The sequence below is a fragment of the Peromyscus eremicus genome, chromosome 7 (genome assembly GCF_949786415.1).
Source record: "Peromyscus eremicus chromosome 7, PerEre_H2_v1, whole genome shotgun sequence".
Lineage (NCBI taxonomy): Eukaryota > Metazoa > Chordata > Mammalia > Rodentia > Cricetidae > Peromyscus > Peromyscus eremicus.
This window is the reverse complement of record NC_081422.1, coordinates 17,091,176-17,110,531: the sequence shown is the minus strand read 5'-3', so window position 1 is coordinate 17,110,531 and position 19,356 is coordinate 17,091,176.

Sequence of the window (19,356 nt, the reverse complement as noted above, 5' to 3'; positions counted from 1 at the left end):
CATCACTATAGAGTTTATCAACCCAGAACAGATACCACCCCTGGGGATGTGACCCCATCCTTGGTCCCAGTCCCTGCAAGTCATGATTCTCTGTCCCTCAGTTTCCTCCCGTGCAAAATGTGGAGTATCTGTAAGAGTATAAAAGAAAACTAGTTTTGGTATTTTGAGACAGGATCTCATATACCCTAGGCTGGCCTTGAACTTACTAGCTACGTAGCTGAGGATTGCATTGAATTTGCTTGTTTATTTAGTTTATTACATTTATTTGTCTGTCTCTGTGTGTGCACATCCTTGCCACAGCACTTGTCGGGAGACTCTCAAAAGTCACTTTTCTCCTAAGGACTGAACTCAGGCCACCAGGCCTTGCAGCAGATACCTTTACCTGCTGCTCTGTGCTGAATTTATGACCCTCCTGTCTGCACCTCCAGAGTGCTGGGATTACAGGCATATATGGTCATGCCTGGCCTTAATTGAATCTTCATACAACTGATGGATGTCCAAGAAAAGAAACCAGATGGAGAGTGGGGGGACAGAAAAGAAACTGTCTTTTTATATAAAATAGAAGAGGGTGTGACCTGGTTTAGAGTTGGATGAGGGGGAAGAGGAAAGGAGGCGAAATCAGCAAGGAGGGAAGGTAGATAAGGAGTAGAGCACTGGTTTCGCATGCTTGGAGCCCTCCTTCAATCCCCAGCACTGTGAAAGAGAAAAGAAAGGCCCCAGGAATCTTTGTTGAGGTGGGTATGTCAGAACCTTGTGTCCACATTTCCCTAACAGGAAAGCATATCAGATTGCCACGTAAAGCTGGAGGTGTGGCTTGGTTGGTAGAGTGCCTACTTGGCATGCACAAAGTGTGGATTGAATCCCTAGCACCACATAAACCATGTGTATCAGGCATTTGGGAGATATAGTCAGGAATTCAAGGCCGACCTGGACTACATATATAGCAAGTTTGGGAGGGGGGGCATCTCTCATAGTGACACATGCATTTGATTACAGCACTCAGGAGGCAAAAGCAGGGGGATCTCTGTGAGTTTCAATACTAGCCTGATCTACATAGGAAATTTCACACTAGCCAGAATACATGGTGAGACCCTGTATCCAAAAAAAAAAAAAAAAATCCAGGCAGTGGTGGCACACACCTATAATCCCAGCACCTGGGTGGCAGAGGCAGGAGGATCTCTGTTGCAGAATATTTAACTATATAAAGATGTGTTGCATTTGTTTATGTAAAAATGTGTTGCTGTTTTACCTTGCCTGCCTAAGGTATCTGATTGGTCTAATAAAAAACTGAACGCCCAATAGCAAGGAAGGAAGTATAGGCAGGACTTCTAGGCAGGGAGAATAAGTAGTAGGAGGAGTTTAAGAGAGAGAGAGAAAAAAAAACAACAGGGAGACGACAGGGGCTGGACAGACAGACGTGGAGGGCGCAGAAAAGTAGGACATACAGAATGAAAGAAAGGTAAAAAGCCCCAAGGAAAATGTAGATGAATAGATAGAAACAGGTTAAATTAAGTTAAAAGAGCTGGTGGGACAAACCTAAGCTAAGGCCAAGCATTCATAGTTAATAAGTCTCCATGTCTTTATTTGAGAGCTGGTTGGCAGCCCAAAGAAAATGCCAACTACAGATCTCTGTGAGTTCGAGGCCAGCCTGGTCTACAGAGTGAGTTCCAGGACAGCCAGGGCTACACAGAGAAACCCTGTCTCGAAAAAACAAACAAATACAAGAAAAACAAATCCCAACAATAAAAACAAAAACAACAATCAACCAAAATGGCTGCAACAGGGAGCTTTTACATATGTGTGTACAGGTGCTTGCTGCTAAGACTGATGACCTGAGTTTGACCCCCAGGACCCACATGGTAGAAGGAGAAAACCAACTCCCAAAAATTGTCCTCTGCCCCTCGAAATGAATGCTGTAATATGCTAGTACACAAGTGCACGCACACACACAAACACACAATAAATAAATAAATATGTAAAAAGAGAGGACTTTACTACATTTCTGCAGCAGGCTACATTCCCAGCCTTCTTCCTCATTTTATAATGGCATTAATTCAGCTGGGTGTGGGGGCTCAAGCCTGCCATTCTAGCCTTCAGGAGGCTGACACAAGGGAGCTGCTGTGAGGTGAAAACTAGCCTTGTGACTTTGAGGCTAGCCTGCGCTTCACAAGGAAACCCTGACTCAACAACAGAAAGAGTTCCTGCCACTCTCCGCCATTTTGAGTGGTGCACCAATGATACCCATCTGGATTTCCTGATTGAAATGTGGTGCAAGAGCAGCTGGGGTTCCGCAGAAAGTGTGCCTCTAATCTCGAACTTTGACCTTTTCCTTGGCTGACAACATTTACCATGCATCTCTGTTGTAATACTGAGCAGGGGAAGCAAGCCTGGGCACTCAGCCACCCACAGGATGGTGCGGGGAAATAACCACGATGCCACGGCACACCAGCGTGGAGGGGGTGGGATGTGGCAGCCAGTCTTTCAGGAGGGTCCTGGACAGTCAAGACTGGCCTCCAACTCACTGTGTGCAGCTAAGGATGGCCTTGAACGTTTTTTTATAGACAAGGATTTAAAAATTATTTATCTTTATATATGTGAATGCCAGCCAGTATGTGTGTGTGCCTTTTGCTGGCAGAGGTCTTGGATTCCCTGGAGCAGAGTTACAGATGGTTGTGAGCCAAAATGTGGGTACTGGGAATTGAACCCAAGTGCTCTACAGGAGAAGCAGTTTCTCTTAACCACTGAGCCATCTCGCCAGCTTCAACTTTGAATTTCTGGTCCTCCTACCTCTACCTCCTGAGTGCTAGGATGACAAGTATGCACTGCCACACTTAGTGTGTGGGGCCGGTGATGGAATCCAGGGCCTCACACATGCACGCTCTCTGCCCCTGAGCCACATCCCAGCCCTCCAACTGCTGGTGTTCCTGTTTGTTTACATTGTTTTTTTAAAGACTTTTTAAAAGTTTTATGCATCTCTGTGTGTGTGTATGTGTGTGTGTGTGTGTGTGTGTGTGTGTGTGTGAGAGAGAGAGAGAGAGAGAGAGAGAGAGAGAGAGAGAATGAATGAATGAATTGTGTGTGTGTGTGTGTGTGTGTGTGTGTGTGTGTGTGTGTGCAGGTGCCCATGAAAACCGGATGAGAATGTTGGATCTCCAGGAGCTGGAATTACAAGCAGTTGTGAGCCACAGGGAACCAAATTCAGGTCCTCTGCAAGAGCTGAGCAACCTCGCCAGCCTGCACCAGCTCTTGAAAAGCTTCCACACCTCTGCAGCCCTTGGTTTCTGAGACAGGGTCTCACTATGTGAGCCTTTCTGGCCTGACACTAGCTGTGTGGCCTAGACTGGCCTGGAACTCAAACAGTAATCCTCCTGCCTCAGGGTCCTGAGTGGTGAGATTACGTGATCACTACCGCACACACTTGGAGAGCATTAGCCTGCCAAGGGTAACGGTTCCATCAAAACACCAGAAAAGAAAGAAGAAAGGAAAGGAGGAAAAGAAGTTCATCAGGCAGCGTGAGGGCACAAAATGACCTTCGCCCCGGAATGGCTCTGTGAGGTGGGTCTCCTCCCAGGGACATTGCGGCATTGGCTCTCAAGTTAGTGAAGTCTCTCTGCAATTTCAAAACTTCTTCCATGACTCCACCCAGTTCCCACACCCTGGGTGAGACACATCTCACCTTGAACTCCCTCCCAGTGAGCATTGTTGGCGTAAATGACACAGGCTTAAGGAAGACATGACTAGCGGAGGGGAGGGAGGTGTTCTCACGGCCCATCACTTCATATCACCCTCCTCCTCACTCCCCCGATGTCTGGAGCCAGACTGCCATGCCTCTGAGGTCTGTACAGCATGGGTGCCTGAGGTGAGTCCCTAGTTAAAAGGAGAGAGAAAGAAATATAAAAAAAGAAAGAAGAGAAAATAAAGGAAGGGAGAGAGACAGAGAACCCCTTAATCTAACAACTCAGGAAGAACAAGGTCATTCTTGGTGACATGGGGAATTTGAAGCTAGCCTGGGCTACAGAGACCTGCTGTCTCAAAAACAAATGAACAATGAAATTTGCTTCTGTCTCGTGTGACTTCATACCAAATGTAGAGGGTCCAGCAGACAAAGCTGCCTCCTCCACCTTGTACCTGCCCTGGCTGCAGCTCACTGCCTCACTGCCACAGAAAGACACAAGACTGGAGAAAGAGGGAATTCAGTGGGGCTCAGCGGGGTGAAGGTGCTCGCTGCCAAGTCTGATAACCTGAGTTTGATCCACTAGACCCACATGGTGGAAGACTAGAACAGACCCCCCAAATTGTCCTGTGACCTCCACACATGTTCCGTGTTACACACGCACATGTACACACACACACACACACACACACACACACACACACACACACACGTGCTACGGGCCCCAGGAATATATTATAAGAACTCAGCTGGTTATGGCAAAGCCACTACCTGAAGGGATCAAGGAATTCCTTCAGAGGAAGCCATATTCCAAGGAGCATTTGGTGTTATTTGGCTTGTTATATATCAGCTGTCTTCTGTTATGAAAATCGTGTGTGCCTTCATAGCTTTCCCAATTGATTTTTTCCTAGGAATTGCTAACAGTGTGGACTGATCACTACTTGGACATATATACCTTTGAGGTATTTGGAGAACAACCTCAGGAAAGACTTCCTTCCCTCAGGCCCATCTGTTTCTTATCCTTTTAACGCTGGAATCAGATATCTCCCTTAGCCACATTCAGGGAATAACAGTCCAAACCACCACAAGCTAGTCTCCTGATTTAAGGTAAATTCCACAAGGACAGGGGTTTTGTTTGTTTTGTTTTTGTTTGTTTGTTTGTTTGTTTCCTTTTTGAGACAGGGTTTCTCTGTGTAGCTTTGGAGCCTTTTCCTGGAACTCACTCTGTAGCTCAGACTGGCGTCATCGAACTCACAGAGATGTGCCTGCCTCTGCCTCCGGAATGCTGGAACTAAAGTCATGTGCCACCACCTCCGGCCAGGTGGACCTTAAGTAATAGCTTCGCACAATTTAGCCTGGACCCTCCTTTCTTACAGCCTTACTAACTTTACAGACCCCTAACTTCTTACCTAACCACTCCTAGGAATGTAGACTAAGTACATACATTCCCTTTTTGATATGATAACTGATGTTAGCTCTCAGCTGATCTCCTCCCTTAACCACTCCATTTTCAGGTTGTAGAAGAAAGCCTGACTGACAATCACCGCCTGAGGAAACTCTTACCTATCTTAATGACCCTATAGGAATTCAGGCCTGGCGACTGGCTTGGGGGGAGGATTGTGATTGTTTGGATATATAACTGTAAAGCTAGAGACTGAAGGAGGAATTAAAGCAAGTGGACTAAAGAGCTTGGTGTACAAACTCAAGTCCAAGTGAATCAAAGACCTCAACATAAATCCAGTAACACTAAACTTTTTTTTTTTTTTTTTTTTTTAAGATTTATTTATTTATTATGTGTACAGTGTTCTGTCTGCACATATCCCTGCAGGCCAGAAGAGGGTGCCAGATCTCATTACAGATGGTTGTGAGCCACCATGTGGTTGCTGGGAATTGAACTCAGGACCTTTGGAAGAACAAACAGTGCTCTTAACCTCTGAGCCATCTCTCCAGCCCCAGTAACACTAAACTTAATAGAAGAGAAAGTAGGAAGTACTCTTGAATGCACTGGCACCGGAGACCACTTCCTAAATATAACACCAGTAACACAGATACTGAGCACAACATTTAATAAATGGGACCTCTTGAAACTGAGAAGCTTTTGAAGGGCAAAAGACACAGTCAATAAGACAAAACGAGCCGGGCAGAGCCAGGCGGATCTCTGTGAGTTCGAGGCCAGCCTGGGCTACCAAGTGAGTTCCAGGAAAGGTGCAAAGCTACACAGAGAAACCCTGTCTCGAAAAAAAAAATAATAATAATAAGACAAAACGATAGTCTACAGAATGGGAAAAGATCTTCACCAACCCCACATCTGACAGAGGACTGATCTCCAAAGTACATAAAGAACTCAAGAAACTAGACATCAAAATACTGAACAATCCAATTAAAAAATGGGCTGAAGAGCTAAACAGAGAATTCTCAAAAGAAGAATCACAAATGGCTGAAAGACATTTAAAGAAGTGCTCAACATCCTTAATCATCAGAGAAATGCAAATCAAAATGACTCTGAGATACCACCTTACACCTGTCAGAATGGCTATGATCAAAAACACTAATGACAGTCTATGTTGGAGAGGATGCGGAGCAAAGAGAACACTCCTCCACTGTTGGTGGGAGTGCAAACTTGTATAACCACTGTGGAAATCAGTATGGCGGTTTCTCAGAAAATTGGGAATCGATTTACCTCAAGACCCAGCCATATTGTGTGAAGGCCTTCAAATCTCATAATGACAAAACCCTCCCTCCACCGAACTATGAAACATGTGGCTAAGGAGGGAGCCTGGGAAATACATAGGAAGCCTTAATTGCCAAGGCCACTAAATTGGTGATTAAAAGACCCTTTTGGTGTACTCTTAAAAAAAAAAAAAAGACCCAGCCATACCACTCTTGAGCATATACCCAAGGAATGCTCAATCATGCCACAAAGATACATGCTCAACTATGTTCATAGCAGCATTATTTGTAATAGCCAGAACCTGGAAACATCCTAGATGCCCATCAACTGAAGAATGGATTAAGAAAATGTGGTACGTATACACAATGGAGTACTACTCAGCAGAGAAAAACAATGACATCATGAAATTTGCAGGCAAATGGATGGATCTAGAAAAATATTATCCTGAGTGAGGTAACTCAGACTCAGAAGGATAAACATGGTATGTACTCACTCATAAGTGGATACTAGATTAAAGCAAAGAACAATCAGACTGCAACCCACAGAACCAGGGAGGCTGCATAGCAGGGGGGACCCTAGGATGACTGTGGCTTATAATAAGTTTTGGTTATACCCAATTACTGGGCAAGCCTCAATGAAACATTTCACTATTAGGATAAGAATTTATACTGTATCAAGCTGATAATAGAAAAATAAATTTAAAAAAAAGAGCTCGATGTACTTACATTCTTTTCCCAAAAATAATTCTCACTGTTCATAGTTTCTCTCCTGAGCCCCTAGGAAGTATATTATTAAAGCTGGTTCTTTTAATATTATACAAGACGTAAGAGCACTCGATGTGCAAGCATGAAAACCTGAGTCCCTGCCAGTCAGTGGTGGCACACACCCTTAATCCCACCACTTGGGAGGCAGAGGCAGGCGGATCTCTGTGAGTTCGAAGCCAGCCTGATCTACAGAGTGAGTTCCAGGACAGGCTCCAAAAGCTACACAGAAAAGCCCTGTTTCGGAAAAACCAACAACAACAAAAAAAGAAAAAAGAAAAAGAAAAAAAGAAAGGAAGAAAGAAAAAGAAAAACAAAAGAAAAGAAAAGAAAGAAAACCTGAGTCCCAAGCACCCACATAAAAATTGGGTGTGGCCAGCATGCCTGTAACCCCAGTGCTGTGGGGATCTTTGAAGCTTGCTGGTCACCAGATTCAGGAACAAGGTATTGAACAACAGAGCAGGATAGTTGACATCCTTCCCTGGGTCTGAGAGCATCTGAGGTTGTACACTCATACACAAAACATAGACTCAGTGTCAAGACCAACCAAGCAAAACATTTCACAACATGAAATAGATCAAAACTGCTGTTACTTCTCACATTCTGTGAAAGTTACTTTCACCAAAGCAAAAAGATAAACCAAGTAACACGAGAACACCAGGTTAGCCAGACACAACTTTAGTCTCAGCACTCAGGAGGCAGAGGCAGGAGCATGTCTATGAGCTCCAGGACAGCCAGAGCTGCATAGTGAGAACTTGTCTCAAAGTGAAAAACAGCTGGATGATGGTGGAGCACACCTCTAGTCCCAGCACTCAAGAGGCAGACGCAAGCGGATCTCTTGAGCTCAAGGCCAGCCTGGTCTACAGAGTGAGTTCCAGGATAGCCAGGGCTACACAGAGAAACCCTGTTTTGAAAAAACAAAGCAAAACAAAACAAAAACCAGAAAAGAAAACGGAGTTGAGATGTACAGCTAGAAAGGCAGTCAAAGTCAAGTCCAGGCAGGAAGGGAAGGGAGGTCAGGCAGCTCCCGGTGGGAAATGATACCTCATGTTAATTACAATTCTCAATTGTATTCCGCAAAGCAATACGGAATTACGTTCTCATAAGAGCAATAAAAACAATATGAGCCACCAAGCCATCAAGTGTGGTCTTGTTTCAGGTCGGTGACTCAGTAGAACCACGTGATGTCTGGAAGGCTCTCAAACCCCAACCAATCCCAACCTGAACTTCTGACCTTCCAGAGCCTGTGGGCTTTCAAAAAGCTCAGGTGCCAGAGAGGCAATTTACTATCATTTGAGGACTCCTTAGGGGTCCACAGAGGCACTCACACAGACCTTGAGAAGAGCCCGCCCCCAGCCTGCTCAGCCTGGCCAATCAGAGCAGCCTATTTTCCTTTAAGCCAGCTGATAGGTTGTTTATGACAGGTGGCTTTCTAGTGTTGCTCAGGTCTTTTTTTTTTTTTTTTTTTTCTTTCTTTCTTTTTTTTTTTTTTTTTTTTTCCCGAGACAGGGTTTCTCTGTGCAGCTTTTGCTCGTTTCCTGGAACTCGCTTTGGAGACCAGGCTGGCCTCGAACTCACAAAGATCCGCCTGCCTCTGCCTCCCGAGTGCTGGGATTAAAGGCGTGCGCCACCACCGCCCGGCCCAGGTCTCTTTTCAATTGGTTGCTGAGTGAAGATGACAATGATAGGATTTTAAAATATATATTTATGTTATTTTATGTGTATGAACGTTTGTCTGCATGTAAATATATATTTATGTTATTGTATGTGTATGAACGTTTGTCTGCATGTAAATATATATTTATGTTATTGTATGTGTATGAACGTTTGTCTCCATGTAAATATATATTTATGTTATTTTATGTGTATGAACGTTTGTCTGCATGTAAATATATATTTATGTTATTGTATGGGTATGAACGTTTGTCTGTATGTAAATATATATTTATGTTATTGTATGTGTATGAACGTTTGTCTCCATGTAAATATATATTTATGTTATTGTATGTGTATGAACGTTTGTCTGCATGTAAATATATATTTATGTTATTGTATGGGTATGAACGTTTGTCTGCATGTAAATATATATTTATGTTATTGTATGTGTATGAACGTTTGTCTGCATGTAAATATATATTTATGTTATTGTATGTGTATGAACGTTTGTCTGCATGTATGTCTGTGCACCACCGGCATGCCTGGTGCCTTGGGGATCCCTGGAACTGGAGTTACAGATGGTTGTGAGTCATCATGTGGGTGCTAGAAAGTGAGACTGGGTCCTCTGGAAGAGCAGTCAATGTTCCTAAATGTTGAGCTATCGTTTCAGCCCCCATATATATTAATCTTTAAAAGCAAGCTCAATTTGGGGCCTGGAGAGATGGCTCAGTGGTTAAGAGCACTGGCTGCTCTTCCAGAGGACCCTGGTTCAATTCCCAGCACCCACATGGCAGCTCCAACTGTAACTCCAGTTTCAGGGGACCCAACACCCTCACACAGGCATACATGTAGCCAAAACACCGATGCATGTAAAATAAAAATAAATAAATCATTTTAAAAAAAAGCCAGGCAGTGGTAGCATGTCCTTTAATCCCAGCACTAGGCAGAGGCAGGTGGATCTCTGTGAGTTTGAGGCCAGCCTGGTCTACAGAGCAAGTTCCAGGACTGTCAGGACTACACACAGAGAAACCCTGTCTCAAAGAAGAAAAAAAAAAAAGAATCGAACAGGAGCAATGGCTACTGGACATTCTTCCAGAGAACCGGGGTTCGATTTCCAGTACCCATGTGGTGACTCACAACCACCTGTGTTACCTAGGGGATCTAATGCCCTCTTCTGGCCCCTGTGGGCACCAGGCATGCACTTGGTACACAAACATACAGGAAAAAAAAATCCATACACTTACTGAAAAAAAAAATTTTTTTTTAAAGCAGCCAGCTTAATTAACACCCTTAATCCCAGCACTTGGAAGGCAGAAGCAAGTAGATCGTTGTGAGTTCAAGGCCAGCCTTGAACATAGCAAGTCCCAGGCCAGTCTGTGCTACAAAATGAGACCCTGTCTCAAAACACACACATACACACACACCAGATAGCTGCAGCCAGGACTCGAACTCTGACCTACCTGTCTGACCGGGTCTCTCCTGTTTTGAAGATGAGGAGCAGGCCCCAGGTTGAGGGTGAAGCAGCAGACGCTGCTGGTATTGGGGAACAAGGACTGGAGCCAGATGCCAACGGCCAGGCGGCTTGAACTCCAGTCAGAGGGCAGTAGGGAGCCACAGCGTTGTGAGCAGAGTGAGAGCAGGAAGAATGCTGTGTGTAAGGTGTGATCAGTGACACCAACCGGCTCCAGGCACAGCAGTGCACACCTGTCGAACACCCATCATCCTGGCCACTCTGAAGGCCGAGGCACAAGCAGGAGTTCCAGTGCACCTTGTGCAGCATGGCAGAGACCATGTTTCAGACTCAGGCATGATGGAATGTGCCTGTCATCTGTGAGGCAGAAGCAGGAGGATGGCCTCACGTTGGAGGCTAGCCTGGTCTACATAGTTTCAGGCCAGCCTGGATAGCACAGTGAGTCCCTGCTTCAGAGATACAAAAACAAACAAATAAGCAAACAACAGAGGCTGGAGAGATGGCCCAGCCATCGTGAGTGCCTGCTGCACCATCGAAAGGACCTGAGTTCTGATCCAGCGCCCTCCTACCTTCAAAGAAGGCAGAGACGGGAGGGTCACTGGGATTAGCCTCACAGGGTCACACACACGTGCCCACACACAGGCACACACACATGTGCCCACACACAGACACACATACAGGCTCACACACACAGGCTCACACACACAGGCTCACACACACAGGCACACACATAGACATGCACACGTGCTCATACACAGGCACATACAGAGGCTCACACACAGGCACACACGTGCTCACACACATGTGCTCAGATAGATGCCAACACATGTTTAAGTAAATAAATAAACCTTTAAAACAAAACAAACAGCCTCAAAACAAAGTAAGGACCAGAGAGTACGGATAATACAAAACGAGGCAGGCACCAGCTGTGGTGGTGCATGGCGTTTATTTCAGCCCTTTGGAGGCTGAGGCAGGAGGATCTCTGTGAGTCTGAGACTAGCCTGGGCTACATCATGATACCCTGTTTCAACAACAAGAAAAAATTAAAGACAGTAGGAAGTGTTCAAAGCACAGTGACAGTACTTCATACTCACTAAATGGCTATAATAAAATAATAAAATCAATGATTTGGGGGTGGGGAGAGGAGTCCCACGTACTCCAGGGCAGCTCTGAGGATGACCTTGAACTCCTGATCCTTCTGTCCCCACCTGCTGAGCGCTGGGTGTTGGGATGACAGAGGCACAGAGGCACAGCGACACATTAGACCCAGAATTTTATAGTGTGTAAATTATATCATCTCGGAGCTGTTAAAACCACACTCTGCCAGGCATGGTGGAGCACGCCTTTAATCCCTGTACTCGGGAAGCAAAGGCAGGCGATCTCTGAGTTCCAGGCCGGGGTGGTCCATAGAGTGAGTTCCAAGACAGCCAGGGCTACACCGATATATATGTGTACAGTTTATGTGTAGATGCATGTATCTACACGTTCATGTGTGTCATGGTGCACCCACGTGTGGAGGTCAGAGGACAACTTACAGGAGTCAGTTCTCTCCTTCCACCACGTGAGTCCTGGGAATCAAACTCAGGTCGGCAGGCTTGACGGCAAGCATTTTTATCTCCTGAGCTATCTCTTCTAGTCCTTTCATTTTTTTTTTTCTTTTAGAGATTTTTTTTTAAAGATTTATTTATTTATTATGTATACAGAACAGGGCGCCAGATCTCATTACAGATGGTTGTGAGCCACCATGTGGGTGCTGGGAATTGAACTCAGGACCTCTAGAAGAGCAGTCGGTGCTCTTAACCTCTAAGCCATCTCTCCAGCCCGAGATTTTTTTTTTTTTTTTTTTTTTTTTTTTTTTTTTTTTTTTTTTTTTTTTTTGAGATGGGGTTTCTCTGTTTTTCTTTGTTTAACTGCCCTGGCTGTCCTGAACTCACTCTGTAGACCAGGCTGGCCTTGAACTCACAGAGATCCACCTGCCTCTCCTTCCTTAGTGCTGGGATTAAAGACGTGCGCCACCACACCTGGCTAAAGATTTGCTTTTATTTATGTGTATTTGTGTATGTCTACGTGTCTGTGTCTGTACACATGAGTACAGGACGTGCAGAGTCCAGAAGAGGGCATCAGATCCCCTGGAGCTGGAGTTACACCGTCTGGAGCTGGTGGCTGTAAGCCACCCCAACATGTGTGTTGGGAACCGAACGCGGGTCTTCTGCAGTAGAAACAAGTGCTCTTGCCTGCTGAGTCATCTCTACAGCCCTCTTTATTATTTTTTATTTTAGACAAGACTCACTGTGTAGTCCTGGAACTTGCCATCTAGACCAGACTGGACTTGAACTCTCAGAGATCCACCTGCCTTTGTCTCTTGAGTGCTGGGACTAAAGGCGTGTGCTACCACACCAGGCCCCTTTATTGTTTTTTGAGACAGAGTCTCACATGTCCCTGCTGGTCTGGAGCTACCTTTTAGTTGAGACTGAGCTGGAGCTTCTGATTCTCCTGCCTCCCTCTCGGAAGTGTTGGGATCACAGGTGTGTTCCACCACGCCAGGTTTGCCAGGTTCGTGTGGTGCTGGGGAAGGAGCCCAGGGTTCCTGCTTGCTGGCCAAGCAGTCTTCACCGTGCTGCAGCCACAGCCTTGAAATTCCTATTTTTAACCTTTGATTATAGCCAGAAGGCTGAGGATGGAAATTCTCTCTCTCTCTCTCTCTCTCTCTCTCTCTCTCTCTCTCTTTCTTCCCTTCCTTCCTTCCTTCCTTCCTTCCTTCTTTCCTTCTTTATTGGTTTTTCAAGACAGAGTTTCTCTGTGTACCCTGGATGTTCTGGAACTCACTCTGTATCCCAGGCTGGCCTCGAACTCAAGAGATCTGCCTGCTTCTGCCTCCTCAGTGCTGGGATTAAAGGCGTGTGCCACCACTGCCGGGTGGACATTCTACTTTCTAACAGGTCTTGGTACATAGCCCAAGCTGGCCCTAAACTCACCATCTTCTGGCTTCTACCTCCTCTCACTGACATGATTGGGATTAAGGTCACTGTCACATAAAACTGCCCTCATGTCTCCATTTCACCGGTGAGCAAACAGGTCAGAGAGGTTGAGCAAGCAGTGCCCAGTCTCCCAGTGAGGAGGTAGTCACACTCCTTAGGCCTGGCATTCAAGGCCTGGCCAGACCAGATTCTTGTCCCACCTCCACCACCAACCCCCACCCCACCCCCACCCCGCGTTCCATCCTCACCCTAAGCCGATCTCACACCAGGCCAAACTGAATTCAATGTCTTTTACCGCAGGTGCTTTCCAGTCTGCAGGCCTTTGCGTGTGCTGGTCCAAGCCTGCTGGGTGACTGTCCTTTCCTCTCCCTGTCTCACCTAGCCTGTGACGTGAAGGTGACAGAGGGGATGAGAGGGCTGACTCGCCAGGCTTCCAAACCTAGTGCTCCGGAGGGAGGGGGTGAAGGGGGTCACCCGGAGGAAACAATCAGGGCCTCCTCCCCTCCCCCTCCTAAGTGCTTGGCTTTGTTTTGAAACACACCGGAGCTGCACAGGAGGGCCCTTGTGGGTAGGTGAGGTTAGATTTTCCTCTGCAGAGTTCTCCGAGCCTGAGGAGGAACAGGTGAGAGGAGAGAGGTGGAATCTTGCCTCAGACTCACGCTGCACCTTAGAGAAGGTGTGTCCCCCAGCCCCATAGTACCTTTTCCTCACCCTCACATCTGGCCTTAGAGACCACGGGGATTCCTGCTAAGAACCGCACTACAGCCTGCTGGTGCTGGACCTCAGTCAGCAGAGCGCTTGTCTGGCCCTGGGTTCCAGCCCCAGAACTGGGAATGCTTGCCATCCCAGGGCTGGGGAGCTGGAGGCAACAGGATCCGGAATTTGAGCCTAGTTTACATGAGACCTTGTCTCCCAAAACAAAACTCATGGATCAGCAAGCTGGTTAAAGGAGTTTGCCATCAGAGCTGACAACCCGAGTTTCACTCCCAGAACCCACGTGGAGGGAGAACCACTCCAGAGAGTTGTCCTCTGACACCCACAGCACACACGGTACACTGGTGCATACCCACCTTCCCCGGAAAACACAAACTAAATAAACGAGAAGCACACGATAACCACTGCTGTTTGAGGGAAGGGCATTGAGCTGAGGAACCAAGCTTGTGAGGAGACTGAGTTAGCCCTCCTGACTGGCCCTCCAGCCTCCGTGAAACTCCCAAACCCTGACCAGTTCATCTGGCCCTGTGAAACTCAAGGCCACACTTCCCACCTTGCTCACGTTGGGGCCTGTAGAAGGCAGTGGGAAGGAAGGGTGAGAACCAGCGGCCCCTGGCATCCCTCTGGCTCTGATGCAGGTTGGTGGTGTTCTGAGGGGAGCACATTTCTGTCCCTTGGTGAGGCCCGGCCCTGCCTCCCACAGAGTGGGCACAGCATGGGCGTGTCGTCCTTTGTGCCTGGGGATCTTGTGTAGAACAGGCTGGGCAGGCGAGTGGCCCAGACAAGCCTGGGGGCAGGCTGTGGCAGGAGTGTGGGGCCAGGGCTGGACTCCAGCTGTACCTGTGGGTGTGAGTGGGAACTGGGGCGGTGTTGTGGATGCCAGGGTGCGGATGCCACCCTTCCCAATCCTCTGTCGGGATACAGTGGTGACAGAAGTTGACAGAACTCCAGCTGTATGCAGAGTCAGTGTCCAACAGTGAGCCCTGAAATTCAGCAGCCTCAGAGTGACTGACTCTGACCTCCTCTGGGTTAAACTATAAAAGGCCTTTGTGAGGAGGTGAGCAGCCAGGAAACAGTGCTGACCGATTCTAAGGTCTGAAGTTCTGTTTTTCTTCTTCTATGTGTTAGAATTCAGTGTGTGTGTGTGTGTGTGTGTGTGTGTGTGTGTGTGTGTGATGAGTGTGTGATGAGTGTGTATGCACATGTGTGTGATGAGTGTGTATGTGCATGTGTGTGTGATGAGTGTGTGTATGCACATGTGTGTGATGAGTGTGTATGTGTGTGTGAGATGAGTGTGTGTGTGTATGTGCGTGTGTATCCAGGTACTCCAGCACCATGGTGCTCCTGTGTTGGTCAGAGGATAACTCTCTGGAGTTGGCTCTCCTTCCAAGGATCAAACTCAGGTCACCAGGCTTGGTAGCTGGCTGAGCCATCTGGCCGGCCCGCTGGCCCAGGCTCTTTGAAGAAGGAGGCCAGTAGGGCTGGAACTGAGAGGGTTCCCTGTATAGACGTCAGGAAGTGGGGCTGAGTCTGCTACTTAGCCTGAGAGACATAGGGAGCCACGGCAAGCTTTGGAGCAGGGGAGAGAACAATCCCAGTGGTAACAAGTGTTGGCTCTAGGTGTGACGTGAGGGACAGAAGCATGGGTGGTCCATGGAACTCATGACAACAGTCCAGGTCGCAGTCTGTGGGAAAGGAAGCAAAGAGTCTGCAGGAGTGGAGGGCACTGGGCCTGGGACCTATGGCCAGTGGTGGGCGGAAGAGTCTCACCATGCATGACAGAGCTCACAGGAGGTGATATTGTCGCCTGGGAGGTGTGAAGCAGCCGCCTCCCACACTGCTTCCCCTCTGATAAAAAAAAGCCATTTGTCTAGTGCCTACTACCCAGGGAAGGCCCGGAGCCTCATTTCCCAAGCACCCAGAGAAATGCCTGGTCTTTGGATTTGTGAGGAACCAGGCATCTAAGGTCCGGCCCCAACCATCCTATTGGCTACGCTCCCGGGGCGGGTGGTTTCGATTGGTTAAAACTGGGAGGAGTGGTTCTGCCCACTGGGAACAGCTAGGCCAGGGGTTACACCAGGGGTTACGTTAGGGGGCAGGACTCAGACCTCTTCAAGAGGGTTCACTAGAGGCATGACCTAGCCTGGGACATCTCGTGATTCCTCCCACCAGGAACAACTGTAGACTCACTCCCACCCCCAGCCTCCTATGGATTCTGACATGTGCTCACCTCTCACCCCGTCCCTGACATCTGGCCAGCTGGGGTTGGAGTGACCCTGCGCAAAGGGTATGGTCCGCAGGAAGGTCATTCAAACAGACACCAGAACCCGGGCTGTGGCCGCTGGCCCGAGGTTGGAAGAGCTGGGCCATGGCAGGAATCTCCAGGGAATTAAAGGGGGTTGGTTGTGTGTAGAGGCAGCTGAGGCTAGCCTGCTGGAGGAGTGGCCTGGGAGAGGCGTGGGAGAGTGACAGGGACAGGGAGAAAGAGAGACACACAGAGAGACAGGGAGAAACATACCAAGAAGCTCTAAGAGGAACCAGAGAGATGGTTCAGTGTCTAAAGGTGCTTGCTGCCAAGCCTAAGGACCTGAGTTCAATCCTGGGGACCCAAAAGGGGAGGACATATAGAAAACCAACTTTAACAAGTTGTCCTCTGACCTCCATACACATGACATGATACACACACACACACACACACACACACACACACACACACACAAATACATAAATAAGCATAAGTTTAAGAAATTTTAAAATAGACCCCAGGAAAGAGACACAACAAGTAGGCATTCGTTTATTATCTTACTTATTCAGAAGTGCCCGAGACAGCCTCAAACCCTGTCCCTAGCCGGATGGTGGTGGCACACACCTTTAATCTCAGTGCCTGGGAGGCAGAGGCAGGAGGATCTCTCTAAGTTCGAGACCAGCCTGGTCTACAGAGTGAGTTCCAGGACAGCCAGGGCCACACAGAGAGAAACCCTGTTTGGAAAAACAAATAAAACAAATCAAAACAACAACAACAAAAAATCCCTGTCCCCCCAAACACAACAAAAGCTATCTATACCCGGTGGTTGAGATCTTAAAGGTTGGGAGAAGTGGGGGCAGGGACAGAGAAGCTTCGGGGCGGGGAGGGGTCAGCTGAAGGGCGGGAGGGGTCAGATCCTACTTATTTGGGGACCTGGAAGTTCCCGTCTGGCCCCTGAGAACCGTCGGAAAATGCAGGAGGGGCCTGTGCTGCTGGAGCACCCCGTGAGGACTCGAAGACTTCAGCAGCCGCACCCACTTAAAGTATCTCATAAATTGCGTTGTCCAGATACTGTGCCCTTTAGGTGTCTTTGGGATGCAGGCTCAGGGGTCCAGGCTTCAGTGGACAGACTGAACCCCTTAATTGGAGTAGGGGAGTGGTTCACCTGGAAAGATCCTCCCTTCCCCACGATTCTGGGCCCTCCCACCCCGAGTGTCCCTGGGAGGGGACCCGAGGGAGAAGCTAGGACTTGCTGGTACCAGTCGCCGCTGGGACGCTCTCCGGTGCCTCGGCGGGTGGCACAGGCTGGCAACCGGGGCTGGGAGGAGGAGGGGGCAATTGCTGGCGATCGCCGGCACTCCGCCTCGCGGGCCCGCCCCCAGGCCTGCCACCTCCAGCCCGGCCCGGCCCGCGGTGCAGCTGTGAAGTGTACCCAGGCGCACAGCCCTGGGCGCACGACCCGGGCGCAGCGGTAAGTGTCCAGCACTGGGGACCTTGAAGGAAGTAGGACTAGGTTCCTTGGAGCGATTGCGGGGCTGGAAGGGCACAGCGCTCCTTGCTGGAGTTTCTAGATCCCTTTTCCTAGACCCCCCTCCACTCCCACCCGCAGCAGAGAAAACTGAAAACCCCAGGAGTACTCGCAGGTCCCCTGCTGGGAGGAAGTGGAGACCCCAGCAATCCTCCAGCTCAGCCTGGCTGGGCTCCTGCAAACTTTTCCTTTTCCTGGGCAAGTCAGGTCACGGGGTGTTGGTACAAAAATCCTGACCGACCCTCAGCTGAGTGTACCAGAGCAGAGAAGGCTGGGTGACCCGTGCCTCTGTATTTGATGCCTCTCCGGCACCCAGAGTGGCCCAACCTGTACCTCCAAGTCTGTCTGCCTTCCCAGCTGGTCCCCTGTGCGACTCTGAAGCTGCCTGGGACCTCTTTGTCCCTTTGCCTTCCTGGAATTGAGAAATCTGTCCCGCGGGCCCGGGTTTTCTATCTGCTAAGGGGGACTTCTGTGAATCATGTCACTATTTTTGTGGGACTGTTTGTGAGAGAGAAGGACACCTTTGGATTTACTTTTTTTTTTGTTCTGTTTGTTTGTTTGTTTGTTTGTTTAGACAGGGTTTCTCTTTGTAGCCCTGGCTGTAACTCTCTTTGTAGACCAGGCTGGCCTCAAACTCACAGAGATCCACTTGCTTCTCCGCCTCCCATGGCGCCTCCTTCTGTTCATATGTACAGTGGGACTAAGAGGACCTAGGATTTGATGGAGGGATGCATGTCCAGATAAACTGGGGTGGTGGCATGTTCCTGTGACCTCCTAACTCAGAAGGTGGAGGCAGGAGGAGAGAAATTCAATGTAATTTTCAGCTGCTTGGTTTGAGGCCAGCATGAGGTACCTGAGCCCTTGCCCTCTACTTAAATGGAGTCCAAGGCTTCTATGCAAGGCTTTCTTTTTGTAAAATTTTACAGGACATGGTGGTGTGCGCCTTTAATCCCAGCACTTGGGAGGCAGAAGCAGGTAGATCACTGTAAGTTCCAGGCCAGTCAGGGTTGCATAGCTCATTTACGTGTGTGTGTGTGTGTGTGTGTGTGTGTGTGTGTATGTGTGTGTGTGTGTGTGTTGGCGGATGGTTGGGTGGGACTGTGAATGTATGCATGCCACAACACGCATGTAGAGGTCAGAGGACAGTTTGTGGGAGTTGGTTCTCTCTTTACATTGTGTGGGTTCCAGACATTAAGCTAAACTCATGGGGCTTGGGTACAAGCTCCCTTACCCACTGGGCCATCTTGCCAGCCTTGCAAGTTATTTCTTTAGGAACCCATTTTTGCTCATCTGTAAACTGGGACTAAAGGAACAACTCCGGAGAGGATCGAAGGGTTGCTGGCAGGTTCGAAGAGCCATTGTGATTTAATGTCTCTCTACTGAGGGCTCCCTGCGGCTCTGACACTGGGCAATGAGCGGTCAGGATTAACTTTCTCACTGGGGCTTTGAGGGAATGACATTTCTTTCTTTCTTTTTTTTTAAACATGCAAAAGCTGATGATACTCAAAGCATGCGTAGTATGGGGCACTGGGCCCCAGGCTGGTTGTGGGTGGAAGTTGTGAAATTGTGGCCTGTACAGGGTGTGAGCCATTCCCAGGGCTGAGCCTCTGTGGTGGCTTCTGTCATTGAATCTGTGTGTGAATGTTTCATGTAGAAATG